The 15,742-nt window shown below is 33.3% G+C and overlaps 1 protein-coding gene across 2 annotated transcripts in view; it reads left to right on the top strand.

Annotated features, from left to right (window-relative positions):
• The window catches only part of LOC114333324 (forkhead box protein P1), a 1,033,408-nt gene that overhangs the window by 994,940 nt on the left and 22,726 nt on the right, over positions 1 to 15,742 (top strand). The gene's annotated exons all lie outside the window — the stretch shown is intronic.

Below are 15,742 nucleotides of genomic sequence, written 5' to 3'. Positions count from 1 at the left end.
CTTAAATACTGCTTATTCAGCTCTGATTTCCAACTATTTCTGTTCTGCGCCTCTGCTATTCAATTGGTTATAAATTATAATTCTGTTGAGATCGTTGGTCCATCACGTTGGGGGTCTCCCTCCAGCTTCGCTTGTCTGCCCGAGGTCTCCACTCAAGCAAAATTCCACCTGTCGTCTTTCATTCTTGAGACATATCCGGCCTATCTCCAGTTTGTCTTGTAATATGTTCAATAATGTCTTCCACTCCGGTTCGTCCACAGATTTCTTCATTTCTCTGTCTCTATTTCAAGCTTATTCCGGAATTGATCTCTCCGTGTTTTTGTGAGATTTAACGTTTCTTCTCCTCTGGTCCCACTCTAATCGTTTAAATACTTATGCTTTTAAGATAGCGATTACGATTATTTTCACTGTGTCAAATGCTTTGTAGAAGTCAACAAAGATAGGAACCAGGGATATATTATATTCGATAGACTATTCGACTAGAGTTTTAAGGCACTGAGGATGGTCATTTGTTCCGTGGTTTGATGGAAACCCTGTTTGTTCTTCTGAATAGTAGAAATCGAGTTTTACTTCCAATCTATTTGCCACTATTCGAGTAGAGCGCTTGTATAGGTGGGTTAGTAAGCTAATGGCCCTATACTTTTAAAGATCTAATATATTTCCTTTTTTATGAAGGAGAATTGTAATCGATTTTTTCCATTTATTTGGAATGTTTTCGTTATGTAGACATAGATTAAAAATTGTTTGGGTACTTGACATTAAAAGTGGACCTCGTAGTGTAATAATTGTCTCAATGACTACGTCATCTTCCTCTGGAGCTCTATTATTTTTCCTATTTTTTTTAACATGTTCAATTTCCTCCCGGAATATACCTTTCCTATTGGCTGTTCGATGAGATCTGGAATAACTTGAATTTGTTATAATGTTTCATAGAAATTTTCCAATATTATGTAATATGCCTGATTTGTGAAGACTATAATAATATTCCCAATTTTGTCTTTGTTGGAAGACTTCCCTTTTGTGAGTTTCGATTTTTTTCCTCGGTGTTTTTATGATAGTGTTTTCTTCCATAATTTTTATAATTTTCTCGTTTTTTTATTTCCTAATGTTTCGTCTGATAGCTTTGGGTTATTTATTTATGATGTTTATTTCTTGTGGGTCAACATTTCCTTGACTTTTCAGTACTCTACATTCTTTCATTTTTCTGTTTCGTTTCTTTACTAATCTTTTCTTCTTTTTCACGTTTGAATCCGAACTTTTCTTGGACTTGCGTTGCAGTAGGTATCTACTATTTCTTCGTTTAGGCTATTTTAATTACTTTTTGTTATGTTCATGGGTAAGTTACAGCTGATATAGTTTTCAAAGTTAAGTGTTCATTTGCTAAGTTTATCGAGGGTTTCAATTTTTTTCCATTTACCATTTTCATGAAATTTCATTCTTTTTCTTGCTTAATATTGATTTTTACAGTTTGTTGGATCATTCAATGATTTAAGACTGTAACATCTTAACTATTTGTTTTTGTCCGTGATGAAGTCGATCTCGTTTTTAATCTTATCATCGGGGCTCTTCCAAGTTCATCTTCTATGGATCTTCTTTTAGAAGAAGCTATTCATTAATTATAAATTTTTTTTCAACGGGAAATTTAAGAGAATTTCACCCATTTAGTTACCATCCAGTTTGCCAATATGTCCATGAACATTTTCAGCTGGATCGCCTTTTATTCCTATTTGGGTGCTAAAATCGCCAATCGTGAATTGTTCGTGGTCGTCCGTAAAAGCGCTGAAAAGAAAACGAATAATCTTTATGGAGTAACGGGTGTTTAGTTTTAATTTTGCAAATATAACTCTTGTAGAGACTGCTTTTCTCTCTCTCTCTCTCTCTCTCTCTCTCTCTGTCTCCATCCTATGGCGCTAGAACCAAAGTCGGGCCCTGGCCTTCCCCAGCATCCGCCTCGAAGCATATCTGTCCCTGGCTCTTCTGGATCCTCCAGTTATAGTATCGGTTCTCACTTCGTCTATCCACCTCTTCCTTGGTCTTCCTACAGTTCGACGTCCCACCATAGTTCCTCTAAGCATTCTATTAGGTGTTCTGTCGTTATCTATTCCTGAGACTGCTTTTACTGATGAGATATTCTCAGATAATTTTTTATTAATGAGGAACCCAATACCTCCATTTAGATCGTTCTCTCCTACATCATAGAAAATGTGACCGAATTCCAAAGTGGTTGGGCTTTCTCCTTTCCTTCTAATCTGTGCGACTCTAACTATGTCCCAATTGACCTTATTTAATTTCCTTTCTCTATTAATTTTTCCTCTGATAGCAGGGTTCTTGCAAGTTCTGGAAACTTTCAATTTTGAGTGGTGTCAGATTCCGCTCCCCCACCAGATTCGTGGGGTTGACTGATACTGTATCAGGGTAAGATTATGAATTTTTCATATTTTCGTTCTACTCAGCTGGTACAAATGCCAAAAACATGGCAACCTTGGGTCTATTTTGGTTCTTTAATTCGGTATTTTCGTATCTTCCACGTTTCACGTTATTCCTTCATTGCATTTTTTACATCATCTTCTTCTTTTAATGGCGCTACAACCCTTTGTGATTCTTGGCCTGCTTAACAATGTTCTTCGCTTCTGTCCTGTCGGATACTTTCCTTCGTCACTGCCTGATGTTCATGGTTTTAAGATCCACCTCTACGCCGGCTATCCATCTTTTACGGGGCCTTTCTTCTGTTCTATTGCCTTGGGGCTTCCATCTCTGGATTACTTTTACAGCTCAATTATCTGTCATTCTTTCTAGGTGACCAAGCCAGTTTACTCTTTGTGACTTTACAAATCTGACAATATCTGCCAGTCATCCAGTTCGTGGTTCATTTTAATTCTTCACGAACTATCGCTGCAGTGGGTTGGTCCAAATATCTTCCTTAGTATTTTGTGCTCAAATATTCTCAGTTGATTTTTATCAGTAGTTGGGAGGGTTCACGTTTCACATCCATATGTGACCACTGATTTGTCGCATGTTTGCAGTTTTTACTTAACGATGATTTTTATACCATTTGATGGAATATTTCGAGTTTTCAGAACGGGAATACTATCGGGATTAATATCCTTATCTTTGGTAATCATTCAAACGCCCATAAATGCATATGGTATCTTATTCTTCTTGTAGTGTCTATTCGTTTCGGATGTTGGCAACCATCATGGCAATGTGTATTTGGCACACTGCTGCTCTGAAAAGATTTGTGGTTGTTGTGTTGTACGTAGATTTTTCAGCCAGGAAATCCTTCGCCTTCCTGGTCCACGTTTTTCTTCTACTATTCCCTTTAGAATTAGTTGCAGCAGTTCATATCTCTCGTTGTTCCTCATGATGTGACCGAGGTATTCAATTTTAGCTGTTAAATTGTGGTTAAAAATCGGTATAAATTGAGTATACCAAATCTCATATACACTAAGCAGCAAAATTAACGCACCATCTTAAAAATGGAATATTTTTGATGTCTCGAATTTCCTAAAAACTGTTGTCCGATTTGAGTGATTTTTAGTATGTTATAGCCTTAATCTTTAAGAATATCGATGTAATAATATTGTTGCTAGACAGGTAAATGCCATTGTATACCGGGTGTAACAATCATACTGCGTTTTTTTCTCAGAGTTCGGAACACCCTGTGGAATATTCTAGCACATACAAAATATTGAAATTAAAAGTCCATTGTAGCTTTAGGCTTTCTTAACATTTTGCTTTTTGATTCATAAGCTTATGTTAGATAGTAAAAAAGTTAGGTACTTTAACAACTAGCCATGTTTTTCATCAATAAATCCCCATTTTCTGCTTAGTCTAATAAACAAGCCTAAAGTAGGCTATGAGAAATTAACAATTTGATAGATTTCAAATTGTTAACGGTAAAAAAAGTATTTCGTAGGTAGGTAGTACGTACTTCGTAGCTAATTCATTCGCTGTGTAAGGTCACAGCTTGGACCTACTCGTCACGAGTCAAAATCGTTGTAGCACGTTTCATCCAAACAAAAAAAATGACGGACTTAATTGAAATTTTAAAGAACAAATCTAGTAATCTTCATAACAAACCAAATACTTTTGGCTGTTAACAATTTGACATCTCGATCACAATGTTAATTTCTCATAGCTTACTTTAGGCTTGTTTATTAAACTAAGAAGAAAATGAGATTTGTTGATGAAAAACATGGCTAGTTGTTAACGTACCTAACTTTTTTATTATCCAACATAAGTGAATGAATCAAAAAACCTAATATGTTAAGAAAGCCTAAGGCGGCAATTAAGTTTTAATTTCAATATTTTATATGTTAGAATATTTCACAGAGTATTCCGAACTTTGAGGAAAAAACACAGTATGATTGTTACACCCGGTATACAATGACATTTACCTGGTTAGCAACAATATCATTACATCGGTATTCTTAAAGAATAAGGCTATAACATACTAAAAAAAAATCACTTAAATCGGACAACAGGAAATTCGGGACATCAAAAATGTCCCATTTTTAAGGTGGTGCGTTAATTTTGCTGCTTAGTGTATTTGCATTCCAACTCTGTTGATTTTGTTCGATTAAGTCTAAAACTTATGTACCTATTGTTATTTGTATTAGTTTTGGTTTTTTTTGGACAATATTCATATTAAAAATCCTTGCATATTCTACAGTATTTTCTGAATATTATAACTACATTGTTCCGATATAGGTGCAAACAAATTTTTGCACCTAATAATTATTTTTCTAACTTCTGTTTGTTAGCGACACTTAACAGTTCGTTTCCGTTTATTTGTCATGTATACACACTGGATACGCTACAAAAATGCACCGCGTTGATAGCCGACGAACGTATCCCGGAAAAAATTTATTAACTGGCGAAAAAATAAACAGAAAATCGAGAGAATCACTAAAATATAGACATATGACACCTGTCCTCGTCTCCCAGCCTCACAGAATCCTCACAGGCGTCGACTTTTTGAAGGGAAAGGGTCAAGATAAACACTTTGGAGTATACATTTTATATTTAATTAAAATTATTTGTGTGAACATATTATACAATCTTAAAAATCACGCAACTTATTTTTGCGAGTTTTGACGAAAAGACGAGTGTTCTGGAAAAGAAAAGTGTTCTGGATATATACATTATTAGATAATTTAAAAAGCTGATCTTTAAATCAGAGTAGTAATATTAGAACTTAACCAAAATGGAAGTTTTAATTCTCAAAGAATATTATATAAAAATTTTAACGAGCATCGAGTAATGGAATAATAATCTTTTAAAAATATACCTATCTTAATTTTGACTATTCCGTTCTCTTTTTTTTTTGTTAGTAATAAATAATTCTTTTGTAAATCAAATTGGTCCGTTTAAGTGATTGTCTGTTATAATGACTATGCAAATTTAAAGATAAATATAAAAAAGACAACCCAAAAGAATAAGTACAAATTACTACCGATCAAAAAACATTAATTTTTAAATATACATGTAATGTATAATATGTCTTTTAATTTAATATATTTTCTTCTTTTATACTAAAATAGATAACGGGTACCACGATTTTATTAGAAGTAAGTTAAAAAAATCCGGAGAATAACTTTAATTGTGTAGAGACAAATAAAAATAAAGATTGTGTAGAAATATTAAAAGGGTGGAATAAATAAGGCTACATATTTTTTTAAGAAGTGGCGTCTTCAGGAAATACTGGAACAAAAAATTTAGATAGTTACTAACGAGTATATTGTCGCGGTTGACGTACAAAATGGATAATTACCAACAGGCTGGCTTCCGCAAAGAATACAGTACATCAGACCATCAACTGACAATAATGAAAATTGATAGAGAAAGCAAATACATACCAACTACCTGTATTTTTTGCTTTTGTAGACTATGAAAAGGCATTTGATAGTATCGAAATGAGGTCCATAAAACAAGCTATTAATAATTATTGTAGAATAGATTCGAGATATAGGCAACTAGTACATAATATACATGAAAACGCAAGTATGATAGTAAAACTAGACGAAAATACAAATCACATCCCTATTAAGATAGGAGTTAGAGAAGGAGACGTAATATCGCCAAAGTTTTTTTAATCTAGCCCTGAAGACGTCTTCAAAACTACAAATTGGTCAACATATGGCATTAACGTTAATGGCAACACAGTGATTATAGCGAGCATATTCGAGAATTAGGGCGACACCGTCTCCCCCAACTATTTACTGCAGCTCTGAAATATGCATTTAAAAAACTGGATTGGGCTAAAAAGGGAATAAATATTGATGGTAAATATCTGAGCAACTTGTGCATGACTTTGCACATGACATTGTCATTATAGCCGAGAGTTTAAATAAAGCACACAAAATGATGAAAGAACTAAAACAGGCAATAGAACAAGTAGGCCTCAACATAAACTTAAAAAAAAACACATGACCAATTTAGTTCCAAGTAATGTTATGTAGATGGGCACGAAGTACATCAGGTTCTGAGCTATATCTATTTAGGGCATGAAATTAGAATAGGAAAAAACAATTAAACTGGTGAGATCCAGCGTCGTATAGGCTTGCGACATATTCTAAAAGGAACGCTACCGATTTGCTTGAAGAAAAAAGTTAACAACCAATGCATACTGCCGGTAATAAGATATGGTTCCGATACCATAACTTTGACTAAACATTCTGCAAATAAATTGAGAATAACCCAAAGAAAAATGGAAAGAGCAATGTTGGGAATAACAAGAGATATGGTACCACATAGGATAGTGAGAGAGAGGAGCAAAGTGACAGATGTCATAGAAAAAATTGCACAAGCCAAATCGAGATGTGCTGGACATGTAGCACGTTTAAATGATAATAGGTGGACCAAAAGACTCATAGAATGGAGACCTAGAGAATATAAAAGACACCGAGGTAGACCACCAGTCCAAGATGGACGGATGACTTGAGAAAAACAGTGGGAAATTGGATATAGAAGGCACAAGATAGAGAACGATGGATGAATATGGAGGAGACCCATATCCAACAGTGGATGCAAAAGGTTGAGGAATGAGGATTATTCGAGGATTTACTAATTATGATGGAGGAACTCGGAGACAGCTCACAATACGTCGGCCTCAAAATGAATATGGCAAAAACAAAAACAATGACAAACACAGACGACGTCAGATGTATAATTGTAAATAGCCGTGAGATAGAACAAGTACATGAATATATCTACGTGTTGTGGGGAAGTGAAAAACAAAGCAAAAAACAGAGGAGAATGGAAGGAACTGGTACGCAGATTAAGCAGAGAATAAATACAAGAAGATGCGCTGAGCTGGCCACCAGCCGTCTTACACTATCGGCCAAGAAACGCAGATGCGCCCAATACTCCACTAGGAGTGATGGTCCAAGAGAGAGAGAGAGATTTATTAAAAAAGGATTGCGAAATAAAATAAATCAGAATGAAAGTACAAATCAGATAAAAGATACAAATGAGATCACGGAGCGGAGAATTAAAAATCTGAGATCAAAAGGTAAATATAAGAAAACACAGGATGTGCAGACATGTCGTTTCTAGTGTTACACAAAAAAGAAACATACATATATGACAATAAATATAATGTAATACATACTTAGTAATACCAACGGGGATATCTTATTTTATCTCTTAATAAATCGTTTTAGCATATTTTGATTACAACGTGGTACCTACATTTTTATAGTATTTATAGCTGACTATGTAAGCATCAAATTGAACGTTTGTAATTTGAAAACGTTGACCCTTCCAAGAACAACAAAGTCGACGCCTATGGAAATCCCTCATGCTCGAAAAACATAGGCAAGCGGCTGTGTTCAGGCAATATTAGATCATAGAAAAAACCAACATAGAGTGCCCGGCTTCCGGAATGTTTGGTTTAGCGCAATACTCATACATGTATCATTTTTTCAATCAATTTCTGTTGGACGTAGGTTTACATTTTTGCTCTCTTTCGCCAGATCTCTGAGCTCCAGATTGAGTTACTTGATGAGGGGCGACCACCTATCACTTTTTTATTATTTTTATACCTGGCGATACAGTTTTAAAGTAAGCTGATAACGGATACTGCAAAAAGTAAATAGGGATTTTCGTAATATTATTAAGGAAAAACTGAGCTGTACGTAATATTTTCTGAAGCAGATATTTAGCTAATGTTGAAGCAACTAAATGTTGACAGCTGATTTAAAGCACTGTAGGGCCAAGACAAATAGGAAATCCAAAAATGTCTTTCATTTTTTTGTTAATTGTTAAGTTTTTTTTAAATAAGTCAAGTTAAATAAGTCAAGTCTAAATATGAGATTTTTTTGGCAGAAATATTTAGTTTTTGTGATATATCTATGATTAATATTTAAAACCTGAGAATCCTCAAAATTTCATGGACATCCCATACCTCAAACGAAGAAGTGCTGCATAGAATAGGCAAGGAAAGAGAACTTTTCAACACAGTGAAAGTTAGAAATACATCATATCTAGGCCACATACTGAGAAATAATAAGTACCAATATGCTTAACTTATAGTAAGAGCGGACTAGGAAGGAAAAGACTATCGTGGCTCAGAAACATCCGACAATAGACAGGGCTAAATTTTGAACAGCTGGTAAGAACAGCTGAAGACGGAGAAGAGTTGGCAATTGTAGTAGCCACCTCCATTGAGGAGACGGCACTTTAAGAAGAAGAATATTTAAAAAACAACAAAAATTGGTAAATAATTTGAAATAGACAGAGGTCTCCCTTCTTGTTCCTTTACTGTTTTTATGAACTCAAAAGAGTTAGTCATTGCTAAGTCCTTTTCTGAGCTTTCTCTTTTTGTCTCGTGTATATATTATTCTCACGAGCAGGATTGATGCACAATAGTCTCAGTCAGCGGAGAAAGGTCTTCGCATAATTTATAGATTATGCAAAGGTTTTCGATAACGTTAAGTACGACAAATATATAAATCTGCTCAAACAAATTGGGCTAGATCGTAAAGACGTTCAAAATGAAAGCACTATTTTGCAATAGAGACCTGAGTCTGACTACTCGATGGCGTATGATTTTTACTGTTACACTGTTGTAGTAAAGAGTTGGGGGATGGACGTTAAAGGCAAGAATCATGTCTGGATTTTTTTAAGACGTGATTGTACGCTAATTCGTGAAAAATAATATCAGGTTCTGACTTAGCACCCTTGAGGTGAAGATATTCTCCCAGAGACATTTTAAAAATTATACCGTTATTTTTATTTGCTTTTTTTAAACACAAAAACTTTATTATCTGACAACGTAGCTCACAAAGTTTTAGTGTCTTTTAAAGTAAACTTTCAGCCTTAATTCTAGATTATTTATAATTGGAAAAGTAACTATCTAACAGATCTTTTCGTTTTTAATATAAAATTAAAATCTGCTTAAAATTATTTAGCATTAATCTAAATAAGAAAACTGAGTAATTGATTGAAGAATAGCACCATAAAAAATAATACAATTTGATGTAATTGGTTAAACCTTATTTAAAAAAACATTTTTTTGCAAGTATTGGTTTTAAAAATGATACACATATGAAAAGCATGCTTTGAATGAATGTGACTCTCAACATAAGAACTTTATAAGGAGAAAATGGTAAGGTAAAAACCAGGTAAAAGTAGCTATAATATAGTTTAAAATTATTCATATTTACCTATGAAAAATGTAGTGAAGCTTTTACAAACAAAATCGACATCTTTACCTCTAATGTTTGAGACACGTATTTGAACATTTAAAATTTAAATATATTTTAAACTAACTAAATATTTTAGTAATATATTTATGTATTTAGCTTATATCTAACCCTTCACTACATTTTTCTTATTTTTTTTTAACTTTTTTAACATTTTTTTAAATTCTCAATGTCGCACGTTTTTCTCACACTAATTCACCGTAAACGTTCCTGTTAAATACGTTTTAATTCTCTTTTCGTTTATTTTTAACTTAAACAGTCAGTCAGTCAGACACCTTATTTCTAGATGGAAGCAGAATCAGGTAATTTTTAAAACAGGAACAGTTGATATAGATCATTTTTTACATTTTTTCTATTAGCTTATATTTAATAATAAGTAGTTTTGAATTAGGTTCATATTGGATCGTTTTATATCTGAAAAGCTCTTTATATTAATAAAGGAGAATGGTGTACGTTTCAAATGAGACTGGAACATCACTTGAAAGCATTTAGTCAACTTGTTTTTTCAAATTTTACTTAAGAAAGAAGTGAACAGCAAGAATATACCAACAATAGCGGATGAGGAAATGTGAAACGCACGTCTTCAATCATACACAATACACTACACAATACTGTTGTGCATTATTTCTGTATGCATAAAACACATAGAAATAATGCAGACACGCAGAATAATCAGAATTTAATGTACCATAAGACATAAAACATTCACCCTCAGATCTGTTCAGTGAAAGCCATAGCTAAGTATATTAAACACAATTTTAATAACACATGACCACTTCAACAACTTGGCAGGTATACATGCTTTGTACACAATATTTCTTATTAATCTTTTTGAAAACGATTTCCGGAGTGGAAATTGAAATGTCAAATCGTTTTTAGGTACAAATGTAATTGTCATTACTTCATTACAAACAACTGTAGCTAATCCCATATAAACACAGCATGCGTATTACTTTTTCCAGAGCCAGATTGAACAGTATACAGAAAAAAGGGTCTCCCTGGCGCAGTATCTATGCACTATAAATATTAGTCCAGAGAGATAAAGTTTTTGTTGGGACATTTGACCAGCCAGGTTGCAAATGGGTTTTTTGAGTACTATATACCTAATACATTATAAATACAAAAATGCCCGTCACAGTTCGTACGCGAATTTTAGTTATTAACAAATAAGCGTCAAAATGGCAGTTTTTTCGTTTTAATCGCTACAGGTAAAAATAGGCTAATTAAATAGCTTATTTACAGTATTCAGCTTTTAGTAGATGAACAAAGGTTTAAAATGGCAGTTTTTGAATTTTGATCCAATCCTTTGTTGCTTCGGAAATTGCAAAAGAAGACCAACATTTCGAAAATTAAAAATTTGCTATAAGTTTTGCAAAAATGAACTTAATAACTTAATATTACATGAAAAGTAGAGTCAAACAGTCCATATAATAAAAAAAAATTAAAGACGATTCGTCAATTAGTTTAAATTTTATTCGATTTGTTTATCACACGGAGCTTTTTTGCCATGTTATTGCTCTTCTTCTTCTTAAAGTTCCCTCTCCTATCGGAGGTTGGATATCATAATGGCTATGGTCACTTTGTTGGCTGCTGCTCTGAATAGTTGTAATGAACTACAGTTAAACCATTCTCTAAGGTTCCTCAGCCAGGAGATGCGTCTTCTTCCTATGCCTCTTCTTCCTTGGATCCTTCCTTGCATAATAATTCTCAGCAACTCATATTTTTCTCCTCTGGTAATGTGACCCAAATATTCCAGTTTTCTAGTTTTTATACTTTTCATAATTTCTAACTCCTTATTTAAACGTCGTAGCACTTCAACATTGGTAATCCTTTGAACCCACTGAATTTTCAATATTCTTCTGTAACACCACATTTCGAACGCTTCTATTCTTCTTATGTGTTGTCTCTTCAATGTCCAAGCTTCCATTCCGTATAGCAATATAGAAAATATGTAGCATCTTAGAGCCCTCAATCTGAGAGGCAACTGAAGGTCTTTGTTTGTAAGCAGTGTCTTCATTTTTATAAATGCTTGCCTTGCAGTTTCAATTCGGACTTTAATTTCTTTGCTTTGGTCATTTTTGTCATCAACCCAGGTTCCCAGATATTTGTATGTCTTAACTTTTTCTATTTGGGTTTGCTCTATCATTAACCTTTCATTTCCATGTTCTGTTTTTGAGACAATCATAAATTTAGTTTTTTTCTTGTTTATTTTTAGTCCGTATCGAATGCAATAATCGTTAATTCTATTTAGCAATTCTTGTAGTGATTCCAGGGTGTCTGCCATTATAACGGTGTCATCAGCGAATCTTATGTTATTTACTATTGTTCCGTTTATAGAGATTCCATCACTTAGCTCCGCTATCGCTTCCTGAAATATGGCTTCACTGTACAGGTTAAACAGTAGCGGCGACAGAACACAACCCTGTCTTACTCCTCTCTTTATATCAATATTCTCGGACTCCTGTTCTTCTATCTTTATATTGGCCTTATGTTATTGCTCAGAAAATAATAATGATACAGCAATTCTGTGGAAAACGCATGAAAGAAAAATACCTATATATTCAACGGATTTAAAAAATCTATTTAAAGTCATTTTTACCATTCCGAAAACATTTTACTAAAGTAGAGTCATTTTTGGCTTATAAATAATTTGAATAACTTTGTTAATATTGACTGTAGGCTAAATCTACTTTGGGATTTGAAAAGGTGGAAATTTTACAAAAATGTTTCAAAAAAAAATTTTGCCTAGATTAATTATATGGTCAAAGTGAGTCACTTTTTTTTATTTAATTTACAGCTAGTTCTATAAATATAAAATTCTCCTGTAACAGTATTATTATCATACTCCGAAACGGCTTGACCGATTGTTATGCAATTTCAAACGTATATCCTGTAGGAATGAGAATAGGTCGTAATTTAATTTTTCATACCCATAAGTTATAAGGGGGTGGCCCCCCTGACATTCTATTTTTTTTTTTTTTTGACAAAATGATCTACCTTAAAAGGCAAAGTTTTCAACCTAATAGAAACATTAAGAATATTGAAAAATACTAAAAATATTCCTAAAACATATTTAATTGAAAACGTATTGGTCCATTTTCCTTATAACACCTCCATGGCTTCTAAAAATTGCAAGCCAGATGGATGCTGAAGCGAAGAAGACAAGAAGGAATTCAAAAACTTACAATTCACGAACCCGTCAGTTCATCTGGTAAATTCCAACGGAAAAACCAATATGAAAATAAAATGGAATACATTTTTAATTTATTTTCTTATCTACCTTAATTTTATATGATGTAGATTTAAAAAATACAAACCACCCTTAATTTTCACTCTTCTATCGCCAACCCCTATTTTTTAATAGCCTCTTCGATACGGCTTGACCGATTTTTATGAAATTATATATGTATATGTATATTCGGTAGGTCTGAGAATCGGTCGTAATATCTTTTTCATATCGCTGAGTGATAAGGGGGGTTCCCCCGTAACATTTTATAATGTTAGGTGGGATATGCGTACATAACGTACTCTACAAGACTATGAGTACATACTAATTCAAAAAATAGTTACCAAGATCCATCAACAAGCTCGGGAAATATTAACCGCAGTATATATTTAAAGAATCAATTTCATTTATTGGGTGCACGGATTTTAGTAATTTCCCTCCACCGACCCCGAGCCGATTTCGTTAGGACATCATATTTAAAGCTTTATTAACCGCTCTGTTAAAGCTCAAATTTTACTCAAACTTTCACAAATAAACCATATATCTTGAACTTCAAAATGGCGCTAGTTAGGTTGCTTAATTGTTATAAAAAAAGTAGCTGTGAATTAAATAAAAAATTGGCTAACTTTGACCTTAATTGACTTCGCGATTTTTTTTTTGTGATAATTTGTGTAAAAATATCAGCTTTACAAAGTGTACTTAGTCTACAGTTGATATTAGCAAAGTTATTCAAATTATTTATATGCCAAAAATAACTTTACTTTACTAAAATGTTTTTGCAATGGTAAAAATGACTTGTTTATTTTTTATTAAAAATAATGAAAACATTGATCTTCTTCTTTCATCTGGTACCCACAAAATCTCTATATCATCATTTTCTGAGCAATAATATTGCAAAAAAAGCTCTGTGGGATAAACAAATTGAAGAAAATTTAAACTAATTGACTAATCGTCTTAAAATTTTTTGTGAATTATACGGAATGTTAGACTCTATTTTTCATACAATTCATGGTCTTTTGTTCATTTTCAAAAAAGTTATAGCAAATTTTTGATATTCGTTTTAATCTTATTTTGCAATTTCCGAAGCAACACACGATCGGACCAAAATTCAAAAGCTGCCATTTTAAACCTTTGCTCATCTACCAAAATATGAATACTCTAGATAAGATATTTAATTAGCCTATTTTTACCTGTAGCGATTTAAACGAAAAAACTGCCATTTTTGACCCTTATTTGTAAATAACTGAAATGCTCGTCCGAACAGTGACGGGCATTTTTTATTTATAATGTATTAGGCATATATGTAGTACCCAAAAAACCTATTTTCAGGCTGACTGGTCAAGTGTCCCGAACATGGTATATTTTTGCCTTATTTCCCTGTAGTAGGTATATATGATGAGTATCTATGCCATATTCCAGTGTTATGTTAAATATTTGTCTCAGGGTTGCGATCTGATGAATTTTCGATTTACCACCTCTGAAAACAGCCTGATATTTTCCCATTATTCGTTCTACATATTATTTCGTTTTCCAATTATTCGTTCTACAATCGTGACGTAGTATATTGTAGCTTCATTTAGAAGCGTAATTCCTCTGTGTTTAGATCATCCAAAAATATCTCCTTTTTTGTGTTCAAAGTATTCCAATATTTCAATCACTAGGGACGAATTTTTGTGTCCACATTGCTTTTATGGGCACATGGGTAGTGCCATTATGGTATCGTTGCCACCTTCTTTATATAGTTCAGTTGAGAGATTAAGAGATTATCTATTCCCAGTGATTTGTGTTTCTGGCCAGATTTTTAACTTGGGGTTCCTCTTTCCTCTCGTCTATTCCGCTTACCTCATCTCTTTCGTCTTCCAGGTTTTCTTCTTCTTCCTCTATATTAAGTATCCGGTTAAAATATTCTACCTATCTGAGTCAATACATATTTCCTTGTTGCTAATAGGTCACTATTCAGACATCCGCATTGGTTTGTAGTTACCTTGAATTCTTTTTGTTCAGTCAGTCTGTCTGTCTGTCTGTCTGTCTGTCTATCTGGCTGTCTACTCTGTTAAGCCTGTTAAGGTCTTGTATATATTTAAGTAGCTTATTTAAGTGGTTTCGTTTCTTTCCTTTGTGTATTCTCTTTTCTTCCCTTCTGTTTCTCGGGTAATTCTCTACAGTTGTTCTAGTTTGTCCGGTAAGCATTTTTCTGTTCATTCTTAAATGTTGCTGAGAAAGTCACAATTAAATGTGTTTTTGTTCCATTGTTAGCGAATGTGGCATCAATTTTGAACTCAGCTTTCAGAAGATTATAATCTCAGAGATAATCGGATCCATGAACTGAAGAGAAGAATCGGTCGTGGTTGGGCAGCATATGGAAAACTGAGAGAGACTTTTAAAAGTGAGCTGCCCACATGCCTGAAGAGAAAAGTATATGATGAATGCGACAACCCAGTGTTGAGATACGGAGCAGAGACACTTACCTTAACAAAAACATCTGCTAACAAACTAAGTTTATAATATTAGTTGATGTTTAATAATAAAAAACATTTGGAAAAGCTTGCTGCTAATGGTTTTTTGGTCTATAATTGTGTAATTTTTCAAAAAAATTGTAGCTGTTCATATTTTATAGATAAAATAATTTTTGTCTTATCAATGGATATCTCCAAAAATTTTAAAATGGCAAGAAGGATATAAAAAACGATCTTTTACGAATTGTGTAGTTTTTAACCTATTGCTCTCTCGATATCACAATCATTGGAATTCACGATTTTGGTATGTTATCTTTTACCTCTTTTTTACATTTTTTCTGCTTTCTTGTTTA

This window comes from Diabrotica virgifera, chromosome 10, assembly GCF_917563875.1.
Source record: "Diabrotica virgifera virgifera chromosome 10, PGI_DIABVI_V3a".
NCBI classification, from domain to species: Eukaryota; Metazoa; Arthropoda; class Insecta; order Coleoptera; family Chrysomelidae; genus Diabrotica; species Diabrotica virgifera.
This window is presented reverse-complemented; position numbering and strand designations above follow the sequence as displayed.